Source organism: Leptidea sinapis, chromosome 31 (assembly GCF_905404315.1).
Source record: "Leptidea sinapis chromosome 31, ilLepSina1.1, whole genome shotgun sequence".
Classification (NCBI taxonomy): domain Eukaryota; kingdom Metazoa; phylum Arthropoda; class Insecta; order Lepidoptera; family Pieridae; genus Leptidea; species Leptidea sinapis.
The window spans coordinates 5,828,702-5,842,059 of NC_066295.1; the positions used below are offsets into that span (position 1 = coordinate 5,828,702).

The 13,358-nt window shown below is 36.8% G+C and overlaps 1 non-coding gene across 1 annotated transcript; it reads right to left on the reverse strand.

Annotated features, from left to right (window-relative positions):
- Positions 1-1,032: 1,032 nt before the first annotated feature.
- Positions 1,033-1,105, reverse strand: Trnar-ccu (transfer RNA arginine (anticodon CCU)). The gene has a single exon. It is a non-coding gene; the product is annotated as a tRNA-Arg (tRNA).
- Positions 1,106-13,358: the final 12,253 nt, after the last annotated feature.

Below are 13,358 nucleotides of genomic sequence, written 5' to 3' on the forward strand. Positions count from 1 at the left end.
TCTTTATACCTTGCTTGAAACTACCTACCTTTATATCCGACATCAATTTGTGAACTAGACGCCCGTCACTCGCTTCAATCTTGCCGCACATGTCGGGCAGGCGTTAATTTCTTTCAATTCATTTTTTTCTGTACTTTTGACTAACTATAAAATAGCACCTACACATAATATGGTCAGAAATTTGAATGCCCTGAACTGAGCGTTTTTATTCCCGGACACAATGACTCTCAGTGCAGGAATTTCCAGATTTCTGCCCGTCTAGTGTAAATACCACGTTTTTGTCATTATTCTTATAACAGATATATTCATAACGGATTTGTTTGTTTTCACTGAGGTGATCACTAATGTATTATACTTACTTGAAGTGCACGTAGACAGGTGACATGTCGATAATATTACTTTTATTTCAGATGGCTTACACATAAAAAGATTGAATTATACCTACACCTTCTGGTCCATACACAATAAATACACTATGCGTCGAGTAAATATATTACAGAAAGTTGCATAAAATTCCATTTGTAACGTAATCCTCGTCAGGTATTTAGATATTTAATATTTTGATGGACAAAAACTGTTGGCTAGTAACTGTTTATATACAAACTATGTGTCAGCTATATTTTTTTATTAAAAGGCAATTAAAATACTTCAAATAACTCTCTGCGTTGAATCTATAAAATTAATATTTGCAATTTATTTACTAAAATTTGTTTTCATATTTCTGGAGGAATTGCGTTTCCTCTAGGTACTTAGGTGTATTGAAGCCCTCGGCTATGTCTCGAGTCTACAACTGCACACTCGTAGGATTTACCCACTTTCTTCCCTTGGTAAACAATGTATTAGGTCAAATAAAACAACCCAGTCTTAAAATTAAACAAGTTTTAAAGTAACAATTGCAGGGAAAAGCTATAATATAAATTTATATAAATATTATGACATAATAAAACACAGTACCTATGTCTTTCGCAACTTTATAATTATAACGTACAATTAACATAAAGTAAATAAAACTACACTAAAAATTGCAAGATGTACCTCTGGTGGGACTCGAACCCACAATCCTCGGCTTAGGAGGCCGATGCCTTATCCATTGGGCCACAGAGGCGAGCGACGATAGCGACGTATTACAACTACCAGTTCCAACACGATATGCGTCACATATTGGTTACAACACGTGAGTAAATTAAGAACAGACAGACTGTATATTAATTATGTTACTAAATCAATCTTATTACCGACCGCGACGTAGCGTTGTGATGTATGTAAAATGCTTATTGCTGTGTAATATTATATTTGTAACTTGATATAACAAATATATAATAATATTATGATTTAAACATCGTCACAGCTACTTCAATGGCGCTATTTAAAAAATCAATATATTTGAAAAACGGTCAAAATCTGTTCGGCATTGAACGGATCACTTATTTTGTGTTGTAAATATCAAATTTGTGTTTCTGTCTGATGAGTCTTAACTGAATATGTGTCAAAGCGACGAGAATAATTATGATGCCGTTCTGAATTATATTTTTTATGAAAAAAAAAATATATAATAAAAGGGTCCGAACAAGAATATTAAGCGGCACTGAATTGCATTTGGCAGGGCGTACCTATCAAGATACTACCTACTTTTTTCCTTGCATTTCTTGTATGTACAAAAAATAATTCATAGGTTTCTGAGTTTTAATGTTTTTATTTTCTTTACTGCTCGTGTATTTTGTGTAAGGACTGCTATGAACTTATCTACAGGGTGTCCCGTAATCAGTGGACCAACGGGATACCCGTGATAGGGGTGGTCATCATCTATCGAAAACACCAAATTTTTCTGTTCTAGGGCCAGTAGTTCAAAAGATATGATTTTTTAAGCATTATTTTGAAAATTCTACCCTTATCAACACAAAAGTTGAAAAAAAATATTTTTTATTTTTATTTTGCCCTGTTTCTTAACTTAAGGTGGCTGAGGAAACATGTGTCTTCACAATTAAATCCATTTTTGTGAATAAATATTGCCAAATTGAAAATTAAAAACCAAAACATGCGCAAATATCAAATAACTAAATTTGGAACGTGATGTTTGAAGCAAGCTAGTGCAAAAAAAATGTATGACAGCCTTGCGGACCATTATTTAAAAAACATCTGCAGTTCATACTGATTCCAAAAAGGTATAACAATATTACATTTTACAAAAAAAATAACTTAATAACCAATTTTAGACTCCAATTGCGAGAAACATTTAAGCGCTATCTATTCTGAGAATTATTTTGTTATCGAGAGAGAGATAACACAATATGCTATCTCTTTCTCGCTCAGGTACCTTTTTCGTTTACGGGGTCCTATTGGCCGACGCCTATGATCCCCACACCCTAATTTTTCAAATTATTCTTAGTTTCATCAGAGACTTGCTCATAGCTCGTAGCTGCACACGTGTTTTTTACTTCGCTACCATTACGACTCTTTTTTTTGGTGACTGACGCTTGAATTGGACCTTGTTTGTCTTTGTGATTTGGATACTGTTTGCCCGGATTTTATAAAATGCCTAATACCTATACTCCTCGTGAATATGCTGAGATGTATTTTATTTACGGTCTGTGTAATGCAAACGCTCGGCAAGCAGCCCGTACGTATCGTGAGCGCTATCCTAATCGCGACCGCTATCCGGATCATCGAATTTTTCTCCGTGTAAATAACGCGTATTTAGAAGGCAGAATTCCCGGAGCTGCAAACAACGTGGGAAGACCTAGAAGAGTCGATGAACTTCAAATACTGGCCGAAGTGACAGAAGAACCTTCTACGAGTGTTCGTCGTATTTCAAGACGTACTGGTATAGCAAAAACAACAGTACATCGCATTTTAAAAAGAAACAGTTTATACCCTTATCATATTCAACGAGTGCAGGCACTATTACCTGCTGATTATCAACGGAGGATAGATTTTTGTGCAGAGATGCTTCGCCGATGCCGACAAGATCCACTATTTTTCAATTCAATATTATGGAGCGATGAATCGTGTTTTAAAAGAGTTGGAGTGTTTAACATTCATAATTTACATGAATGGGCTGTTGTGAATCCACGTATTGTACGAGAAGATAGATTCCAGCACCAGTTTGGAGTCAATTTGTGGGCTGGAATCTTAGATGGTAAACTTATTGGTCCATTTGAGCTCCCACCGAGGCTTAATGGTGCTCGGTACTTGCAATTTTTAAGAAATGACTTAAGTAATTTATTAGCAAATGTACCACAGGAGGTATGTGAGAGGATGTGGTTACAGCATGATGGCGCACCCGCTCATTATTGCAGACAAGTGAGGGAATATTTAAACGAGTCTTACCCAAGTAGGTGGATTGGACGAGGAGGTACAATCCCATGGCCAGCTCGATCACCTGATCTTAATCCATTGGATTATTTTTTATGGGGATATTTTAAAGAATCCGTATATGAAACCGTTAACGATAACGAAAGACAGCTAAGACAAAAACTGAATGTGGTGAGTGAAAAAGTCAAAAATAATGAAAGGGCGTTAAAAAGTTTAAAAAGAAATTTTATAAGAAGATGCCGGCTATGCCTTAGAGTAAGAGGAAGACATTTCGAACATTTATTATAAGAAATAAATAAAAAAATTCTAACTATTTACTTTTGTTTTATTGTAAATTCCGCCAAGAAATTGCTATCTAATGTTGATTTAAAATAATTATTGTCTTTTATTGTTTCACAATAATGATTAATTATACCTTTTTGGAATCAGTATGAACTGCAGATGTTTTTTAAATAATGGTCCGCAAGGCTGTCATACATTTTTTTTGCACTAGCTTGCTTCAAACATCACGTTGCAAATTTAGTTATTTGATATTTGCGCATGTTTTGGTTTTTAATTTTTAATTTGGCAATATTTATTCACAAAAATGGATTTAATTGTGAAGACACATGTTTCCTCAGCCACCTTAAGTTAAGAAACAGGGCAAAATAAAAATAAAAAATATTTTTTTTCAACTTTTGTGTTGATAAGGGTAGAATTTTCAAAATAATGCTTAAAAAATCATATCTTTTGAACTACTGGCCCTAGAACAGTAAAATTTGGTGTTTTCGAGAGATGATGACCACCCCTATCACGGGTATCCCGTTGGTCCACTGATTACGGGACACCCTGTATATGCAGTCATTGTTAATTCACCAAACATAATTATAAGTTAGTTGTGATCATAAAAAAATGTATGTATGTACCAACGTAAAAAGTTTTACTTCATAAGCGTAAAAAAACTTCCTTAAATTTTTTATTCCTCGTGCTATTTTACGTTTGTACAATATTGTAATCCTATTAAATTATATATTACATACAACCAATTAAAATATAATGACATCTGCCGCATAATTCATAAATTAGTTAAATAACCTTTATTTAAATATAATTTGGTAAATTATTTTCATATAATTAAAAAGAAATGAATTTTTTACTTCTTTTGGCGCGTCAGGGAAAATATCAGAAAATTTTTACGATGCGCGCGCATTCCCAAATTCAACACCCTGACGTTACCTTGTCAACTACACTATTAATGTGTCTACTGTCTACAGCCAATGGACGAGATTTAAAACAATTTCAATATAATATTTCATTTCTATATTTGTATAAAAATATTTTAATAATAAAAAACGTTATTTGCTAAATTATGCGTTACCATATTATTTTGATTGTGAATACCGAATATCAAAGTATCGAATATGCGGCGGTGTCGGTAAATGTAAACAGAAAAGATAATTTGACATTCATAAGTGTCATTTCCTTGACCTACATTAATAAAGTGATTTTGATTGACCTTATTACTAAAAAATAAATATCGCGAGTAATATTTTTTAATGATTGTTGTTTTAATGAGTGTCATGAGTTTCCGCCGACATATTGTGACGTTTTAGCTGAGGCATCACAGCCAGCTATTAAAATAGAATGAAAAACTTCCATCGACACATTTTAGAACGCTTAAACAAATGGAAGGGATGTAAACCTATCTTTCTGGATAACGAAGTTTGTAACTATTCCCACATATTGTACATGTTTGTTAAATATTTACATAATTCATGATATTAAGTTTCTAGCCATCTCTTCTCAGCTCGACTAAGGGACCATGAGCACCTTAGTAGGGCAACACCGGCGCCGTGCGGAAACAAATAGAATAGAATATAAGAAAAAAATAACAATGGAACAGCTTATATAAATAAATATACGGTTATTTTAAGCCCATGATGAAATTTATCGAGTTAACAATTCCTATAGCACAGGTAAAACACTAACTACCAAATTGCGATTTATTATTATATTATTTATTGTATAGTTATATGTAAGTGTAGTACTTACTACACATTTTGGAGAGTGGAACCAAGGCCCTTCAGTGTCCGAATATAACTGGTTTGGTGGCATAATGTAGGTACATGTTAATTTGATCTCGACTATCTCGACTGAACCGAGTATGAGGTATAACAGGTTTGTGTTTGTAACTGGTGTTAGCATTGTGATGATCACAGTTTCTAGATAATGTTCTAATTATCTAACCATACATAAGTACATTTATTTAGTTTCAGTACATGTTATGAGGTCATTCGTTCGGGCTTTCTGCACTTCTTTCTTCTCCTTGACGTAGTCTTCCACTACACCAAAACGAACACAACCCCGGTCCCAAGACATTCTATACGAGTGATCCAGTTTTCGGTTAAATATTCATATTATTATCTCGTAAGATTTACACATACAATAGGTAATAGCTAGAACAATAGATAAATAGCAACTTCTTAATTTTCCCGCCATTTTAAGCGTATTTTCAGGCACCCATGACCAAGATGTTTCAAATAATGTTGAAATATTTGGGTAATTCAACCACTAAATGTGTACCAAACTCCAAGTGGAATATAAAAACATTTCTTCAATATAATCTAACTGTAGGTAGTAAGGTGTGTTCCTTTTAGGTACCTATAGTCGGAAATGTAATTCGAGATCAAAAATGTAAATGGTGTTGCTAACTAAAAATAATAACCTTGTTCATTGTATGTGTCGAAACATACTAAAATATTATTTAAAAAAAAATTCTTGAATTAGGCGTTACTTTGCGGAAATCCAAAATTATACAAATGATTTAAGTTTTCTTTAGTGTTAATTCTTTAATTAAAATAGTGTTAATAATATTGGCGGAATGAACACTAAAGAAAACTTAAATAATTTGTATAATTATGGATTTCCGCAAAGTAACGCCTAATTCAATAATTTTTTTTTTTTTAAATTTTTTGTATAAAATATTATTTTAAATACATATTAATAAATATTGCACAACGTTTTCTCTTTGTAATATAGCAAACATTGCTCTTACACCTAGAAACTCTAAACATTTGGCATGTCTACAGAACAAAAACGTAAATAATGTTTACTTAATAATAGTGAATTTATTTACTCAGCAATAAGACGAAAAGTGAATGCTTTCTTTTACAGAAGTGAACCACCTACAGAAAACCAGGTTAGTATGTAACAGTATTAATTTGATGTAAAACTTAATTCTTATATAATTTTTCTGGAGTGGTAGTGCCATGTTGGGTCCTCACGGACACAACCGAATTGGCCCGGCACGCCCGGAGAAATACCACTCCCCCACTTAAAAACCGGCGTGAAATAGCGGCTATGCCGCTGAGTTTCGTCCGATGAGTGGGGTATCCGGAGGCCTACAAATAAATACAAGGGGGGCTTCGCTCAAATTTAAATGTTAAAAAATGTTAACTTGTACCTGGAGATGGCGAAGCCGGCCCTGCCCTTTTTAACCGAGACACAGATATCCTCTCTGGCTGATTCATCTTACCTTTCATACCCGGGGTATAAATTGGAACACTCCTTTATACCACGGGCTGGCGTGTGCGTTTACGTCAGCGAGGATGTCTGTTCTCGACGCCTGAGTTTTTTTGAAGGACAGGACCTATCCATCATCTGGCTGCTTGTAGACTGCGATGACCATCCGCGAATCTACGCATGCCTGTATAGGTCCCTTAGCGATAACGCAGAGACTGACCGGCTCCACGAACACTTTCAAATGACTTTCCACTTTCACTGTTGGACCTTCTGTTGACGTCACATCCAGACGGCTACCTAGTTTCCGTTAACCCTCCTCTGGGATCGTCGGACTACTGCCTGATCCGGAGCACTCACCTAACACGGCTCTATAGGTCAGCAGAGTGGGACGAGATGCGGTGTTTTTTTGCATCTTACCCGTGGAGGCAGATCTGTTTTTCGCTGGGTGATCCAGATGCCGCTGCTGACGTTGTTGCTGATGTGGTACTGCAAGGTATGGAACTCTTCTTTTCATCCTCCTCTGTGCCCATCGGTGGCAGGTCCCAACATTAGTTTGACCGCTCCTGCAAAATAGCCTCTCGCCGAAAGCAGGAGTGCTATCAGGGTTGGGTCAATGCGGTGGTATCTTATCATGTGAATTCCAGCGAACTTAAAAAACACTTTAATCATGCCTCCAGATCCTTCAAAAGAATTATTGCTGACGCGAAGTCAAAGCACATTGACAGAATTGGCGAGAGACTTGCACGCCTTCTCTCGGGAACTCGTGCGTTCTGGTCGCTCGCGAAGGCTGTCCAAGGAAACTTCTGCCAGCCAGCCATTCCGCCACTGCACAGGGATGATGACTCGCTGGCCCATGACGCGAAAGAGAAAGCTGATCTCCTGGGCTCTCTCTTCGCGTCCAACTCGACTCTGGATGACCAAGGTGCAGCACCACCGCATATTCCGCGGCGCGAGTCACACATGCCGGAGGTAAAAATCCGGCATGGCACCGTGCTAAAGGCGCTTCTCACCTTGGACATTCACAAATCGAGCGGGCCCGATGGCATTCCCCGATAGTGCTGCGGACATGTGCTCCGGAACCGGCGCCGGTCCTCACCCGTCTTTTCCAGCTCTCCTACTCATCAGGCGTAGTCCCGAAATTATGGAAGACGGCTTGAGTGCACCCGATCTCTAAGAAAGGTGTACGCTCGGATCCGTCCAACTACCGCCCCATTGCCATTACCTCCATTTTCTCCAAAGTAATGGAGTCGATAGCACAGGGTTTCCTTCCAACACTGGCCGTGCTAACATGTCCCGGGATAGCGTTGACGAGAACCGGAACAAACTTGTGTCTGAAATCGAGACTATGGTTTGCAAAGTCTTGGAATGGGGCCGACAAAATTTAGTCCAATTCAACCCCAAGAAGACATAAGTTTGTGCGTTCATCACTAAAAAGTCTCCCTTTGTCGTATCCCCTCGATTCGAGAACTTGGCGTCGATATATCGAGCGACGTTCAGTTCCGTGGTCACTTGGAAGAGAAGGCCAAACTGGCCTCTAAAAACCTTGGTGTACTCAGTAAGGCGAGACAGTACTTTACTAAAAGCCACCGCCTGCAACTTTATAAGGCGCAAGTTCGGCCTCACATGGAGTACTGTTCTCACCTCTGGGCTGATGCTCTTCAGTACAAGCTTCTTCCATTTGACTACATACAACGAAGAGCGGTTCGAATCATCGACAATCAAGCCATCTCCGATCGGCTTGATTCTTTGGCGTTGGATAGAGATGTGGGTTCTCTCTGCATCTTCTACCGCATTTATCACGGGGAGTTCTCAGAAGAGCTGTTCGGGTTGATTCCAGCGGTCCAATTCCACCACCGGACACTACGTGGAAAGTACCACCCGCACCACGTAGACGTCTGGCATTCCACAAACGCGCGTTTCGTCAGAATTTTCTTGCCTCGCACAGCCACTTTGTGGAATGTTTTACCGGTTGCGGTTTAGGGACGACTTAGGCACCTTCAAGAAAAAAGCATACTCCCACCTTAAAGGCCGGCAACGCATTTCTTGACACACCTGATGTTGCGAATGACCATGGGCGGTTGCCTCACCTCTCCCCATCCCGTGAGCCTCTTGCCCGTTTGCCCCCTCTTATATAAAAAATATTGTGTGGTTTTATGAAACCACGGTAAAAGTGAAACTTGTTTTCACATTATAGACATTTAACTAAATAATAAAAAACATTTACATGAAACACTGATAAAATCAAACAAAATAGCGTGGAGCACTTGGCACAAATGAGTAATAATAGTCTATACACTACACGGTCAGCTGCTGCGAGCCGCCCAGGTGCCAGGTTATAGGTGCCGCCCGACCGTCACGCGACATGCAACACACAGACGAAAATTTTTGAGACGATGTAACAAAAGTTTCACTTTAAAAAATTACTTATATAAAATCATAACTTTGCACTCATAAGTTATTTGATTTGGGTGATTAAAATATTAATAATTATTTAAGATTGCTCAAGCTGTAAACTCCGATCCTTATCTGCCTGGTATTTCAATGAGAATCGTCCTAAACGTATAAATTTTAAATATGCTATCCGCAAGTGCCACAGCAGTTTTATAGATCAGCATGATGGAGAAAGCGATACTTGCTAACTATATACTACCATAACGAAACATGGTTCAATGAAGATAATTTGTTATGTTTTTAAAGTGATAACCCTCACTTCTAGGATTAATACACAAATAAAATTTGAAAAACAAAATTTTATGAAATGTGTATTAATAAGACATTCCTATACTATATACATATTTATGTGGCAGCATATTGTGTATCTTATATTTGCAAAAAAAACTGGAAAGTTAATATTTTGCTTATATACAATATAGAGATGTTATGATTACAATTTTTTTTTTTGGGTTTAGTCAATAATGACTATGTCACCCCCGTAGCTTACAAAACAACCTTAATTACCTCACACAATATATAAAAAAACAGAGAGCCACATATAGCCAAAAAATTTAAAACACATTAATAACACATCTTAACGAGCGACCGCGTGGCCCTTGATAGTGGAGTACTGGCTAGTAAGCTATTACACATACCCACATTGTAATTATTCTTAAGAAGCCTCGGCCGCTCTGAAACGTTCCGTACACATTCCATCAAAAGATGGAAAGCATCATCGATTCTTGTGCCTCCACAGTCTGTACAATTTTGTGTAAGCGATCTTTTCATTCAAAATTTAAATTTATTTGATGGAATGTGCCCGGAACGAAGTCTTAACATTGTTACGATATCCGTCCTTTTAACTTTGGATTCTATAAACCATGGACATCGAGGGAGCTGACACACTATTGTTTTATACCATATGCCCTTTTCCCGCGATCTTTCGTCAAAATATTCTTGCCAATCTAGTATACAGTCCTGTTTAAATTTTATCAAAATTTCATTTGGTAATGGGACAAGGTCATATGGTACTCCGTCGCCAGTGGCGCTTTTGGCTGCCGTATCTGCTTCCTCGTTGGCCATGATCCCTACATGGGAGGATATCCATTTAATTATGACGGCTTTATTTTTATTTCTAATTTCGCATATGGATTCTAAAATGTCATAGGCTAATAGGCGAATATTCGGGGTTAGCCGAGCTAAATGTACAAGGGCGCTCTTTGAGTCAGCTAAAATCACAAACTTATCACATTCGAGTGACAATATATAAGACAGGCATTCAGATATTGCAATCAGCTCAGTGTGCATTATGTTGGTATCCTGCCTGATTCCTGCCTGAGGGTCGAAGACCGCCGCTCCTGAACCTGACACATCTTTAGATCCATCAGTATACAATTTATAAAATGAGTTATATTTATCATATAGAATCCTTTCACAGTAGTTAATCGTGTTCCCTCTATTACATTTTTTCTTTAAGGCATATTTAGCCCCTCTATAGTCGTAGTGATAATCTTTGACAAGTCCAAACTACCAATCCATGTAGGGAGACATTGAATTTGAAGTTTTTTAATGGATTTAATTGAATGTTGTTTTAAGTTTTCGTGGACTCTGATTAGCAACGGTAATTTTTTATTTCTCCAATATACATTATTAATAATAATAATAAACTTTATTGGCAACATAATTACACTGCTAAAATAGGTCATAGTTTATAATATAATAACTTTAACAAACAAGTAATTTTAACATAAAATATTAGATTAAAATTATAAGTTAACCAAAATTATAAACTTAAACTATCAAAACCACTAAAAATAATTAAAACAGACCTAGTAAAATAAAAATAAATAAAACAATTAGATTGAGAAGCAGTGCAATCACTTTAGTATTGCCAATCGGAGGCCCACTCAGTATACGTCAAAGAGTATAATAATATATAGGGCACCGTGTTACGCAGCACGGACAGCGACTGCGGTAGACAAATACTTCCTACATCTTCAATTACAATTTAAATACATATTTCTACACTAAAAGCAAAATTTTATAACTATATTAGCAAAATAAATAAAATATGACACTATTCTGATGTTTATAAATTTTTATAACACATATCATTAAGTGACTTTAATACCTCTATAGTTATGTTATCTTCAAACGATCTAGACTTCAACCAGAACTTACCAGCCAAATATTTTCGGCGGATATGTAAAGGTTGGAGACATAATTCACTCCAATGACTCGCATAGCCTGATTCTGGACTTTTCTAGTTTGTTTAAATGGCTTTTAATACTATTATCATATAAAAAACTTCCATAATCAAGCCTACTTCGTATAACTGATATAAAAAGCCGTCTTAGGTGTTTCAGATGAACCCCCCATTTACTGCCTGCTAAGACTTTTAAAATATTTAAGAATTTTAGCGTTTTGTCTCTAGCCTCGTTTATGTGTCTACCCCATTTTAAACTTCTGTCAAGCCACATACCATGATATCTCACACTGTCTACTTGATGGATTTTGTGATTATCACAAACTAAATATACATTAGGGCTAGTTCTACGTTTGCCCCTGCTAAAAATACATGCTTTAGTTTTTTTATGAGAGATGTTAAGACCAAGTTCTTCTAAGAGTTTACTGAAGTTAGGGTAGTCCCAGGCCTTAGGGTGTCGTAAGAGGCGACTACGGGCTTATTGAAAGTGGGAGAGTCACGCTACCGTCTTTTGACGTCAGCACAATCGGGCCAGACTCGTCCGGGTTACTTACCACACTCGCACAGAATACCGGCGTGAAGTAGCGGCCTAGTGCCGCTATGTTTCACATAGGTTAGTGTCGAGGACCGGAGGCCATTAACATTATTATACCACCACAAAGCAACCAACTGTTGGGATTCCCTTTGTAAAACCTTTTTTGTGCGAGTAATTAATCTTACTAAGTTGTCATAACTGGACCGAGATCTTCTAAAACCACTATAGGTTTACTCCTGAGAGAAATGATCACTTTTTTCTAAAAACCAATCCAATCTACGCGTGAGAATAGTATGCAGTATTTTGCAGACACAGGATAACAGTGCAATAGGTCTATAACTAGCTGCTGAACTATTATCTCGACCAGGTTTCGGCACAGTAACAATTTTAACTTTTCTCCATTGTTTTGGTATAAAACTTTGAGTAACGAAGCGATTGTAAAGTATTACAAGTATATTTTTCCCTGCATCTGGTAAATTGAAGATCATAGAGTATAAGATTAAATCTACTCCCGGCGCTGTGTCTCAGCTAACCTACCCAGCGATTTAAACTGTTATTTAATATAATAATTATAATAAAATTATATGTATTATCCTATACTACCTATATACATATTTATGTGGCAGCATATTGTGTATCTTATATTTGCAAAAAAAACTGGAAAGTTAATATTTTGCTTATATACAAAATAGAGATATTATGATTAAAGTTAATAATGGCACCTAAATACATTTACAAGACACGCAACATCGAAAATGTGGTTTGATACTCAAATTTTATCTCCTAAACAAGCCTTCTTAGAGGGGCTTACAAGCTCCAACCGGAAAAGGAAAGCGTCTTATAATATCTCATATAGGCAGTGAGGACGGTTTTGTAGATGGAGCATTATTACATCGGATCTAAAAAAAACACTCAAGACTCGCTCATTTTGAAAAGTCGTTAAAGGGACTACTCACTGCCCAAGCTAAAAACCAATTCGGTATACGTTTTGATAATGCTCCTTACCACTCCCGACCGGTTAGAATCGAACCTACAACAAATTACATATTTTTTGATCTCGAATGACATTTCTGTCTATGGCTACTTGTGTTTATGGGATTCGTTGACCTGTACCTACAAAACACCCGTAAATTCCTATACTCTTGTATTGTTTTTTTTATGTTTCTTAGAACTATCGACTGGGTGAACCGATTTTGATAATTGTTTTATTTGAAAGCTGGTGCTTCCCGTGTAGTCCCATTGCAATTTAGTCCAGATCTGACAATGGCATTCATGAGAAAACCGTAAAAACTTAATATAAGTATATGCGCGACAAATTAACGAATAACTCGATATCGCGCAAATCGTTTTCGATGTTTGTTTTTTATTGTA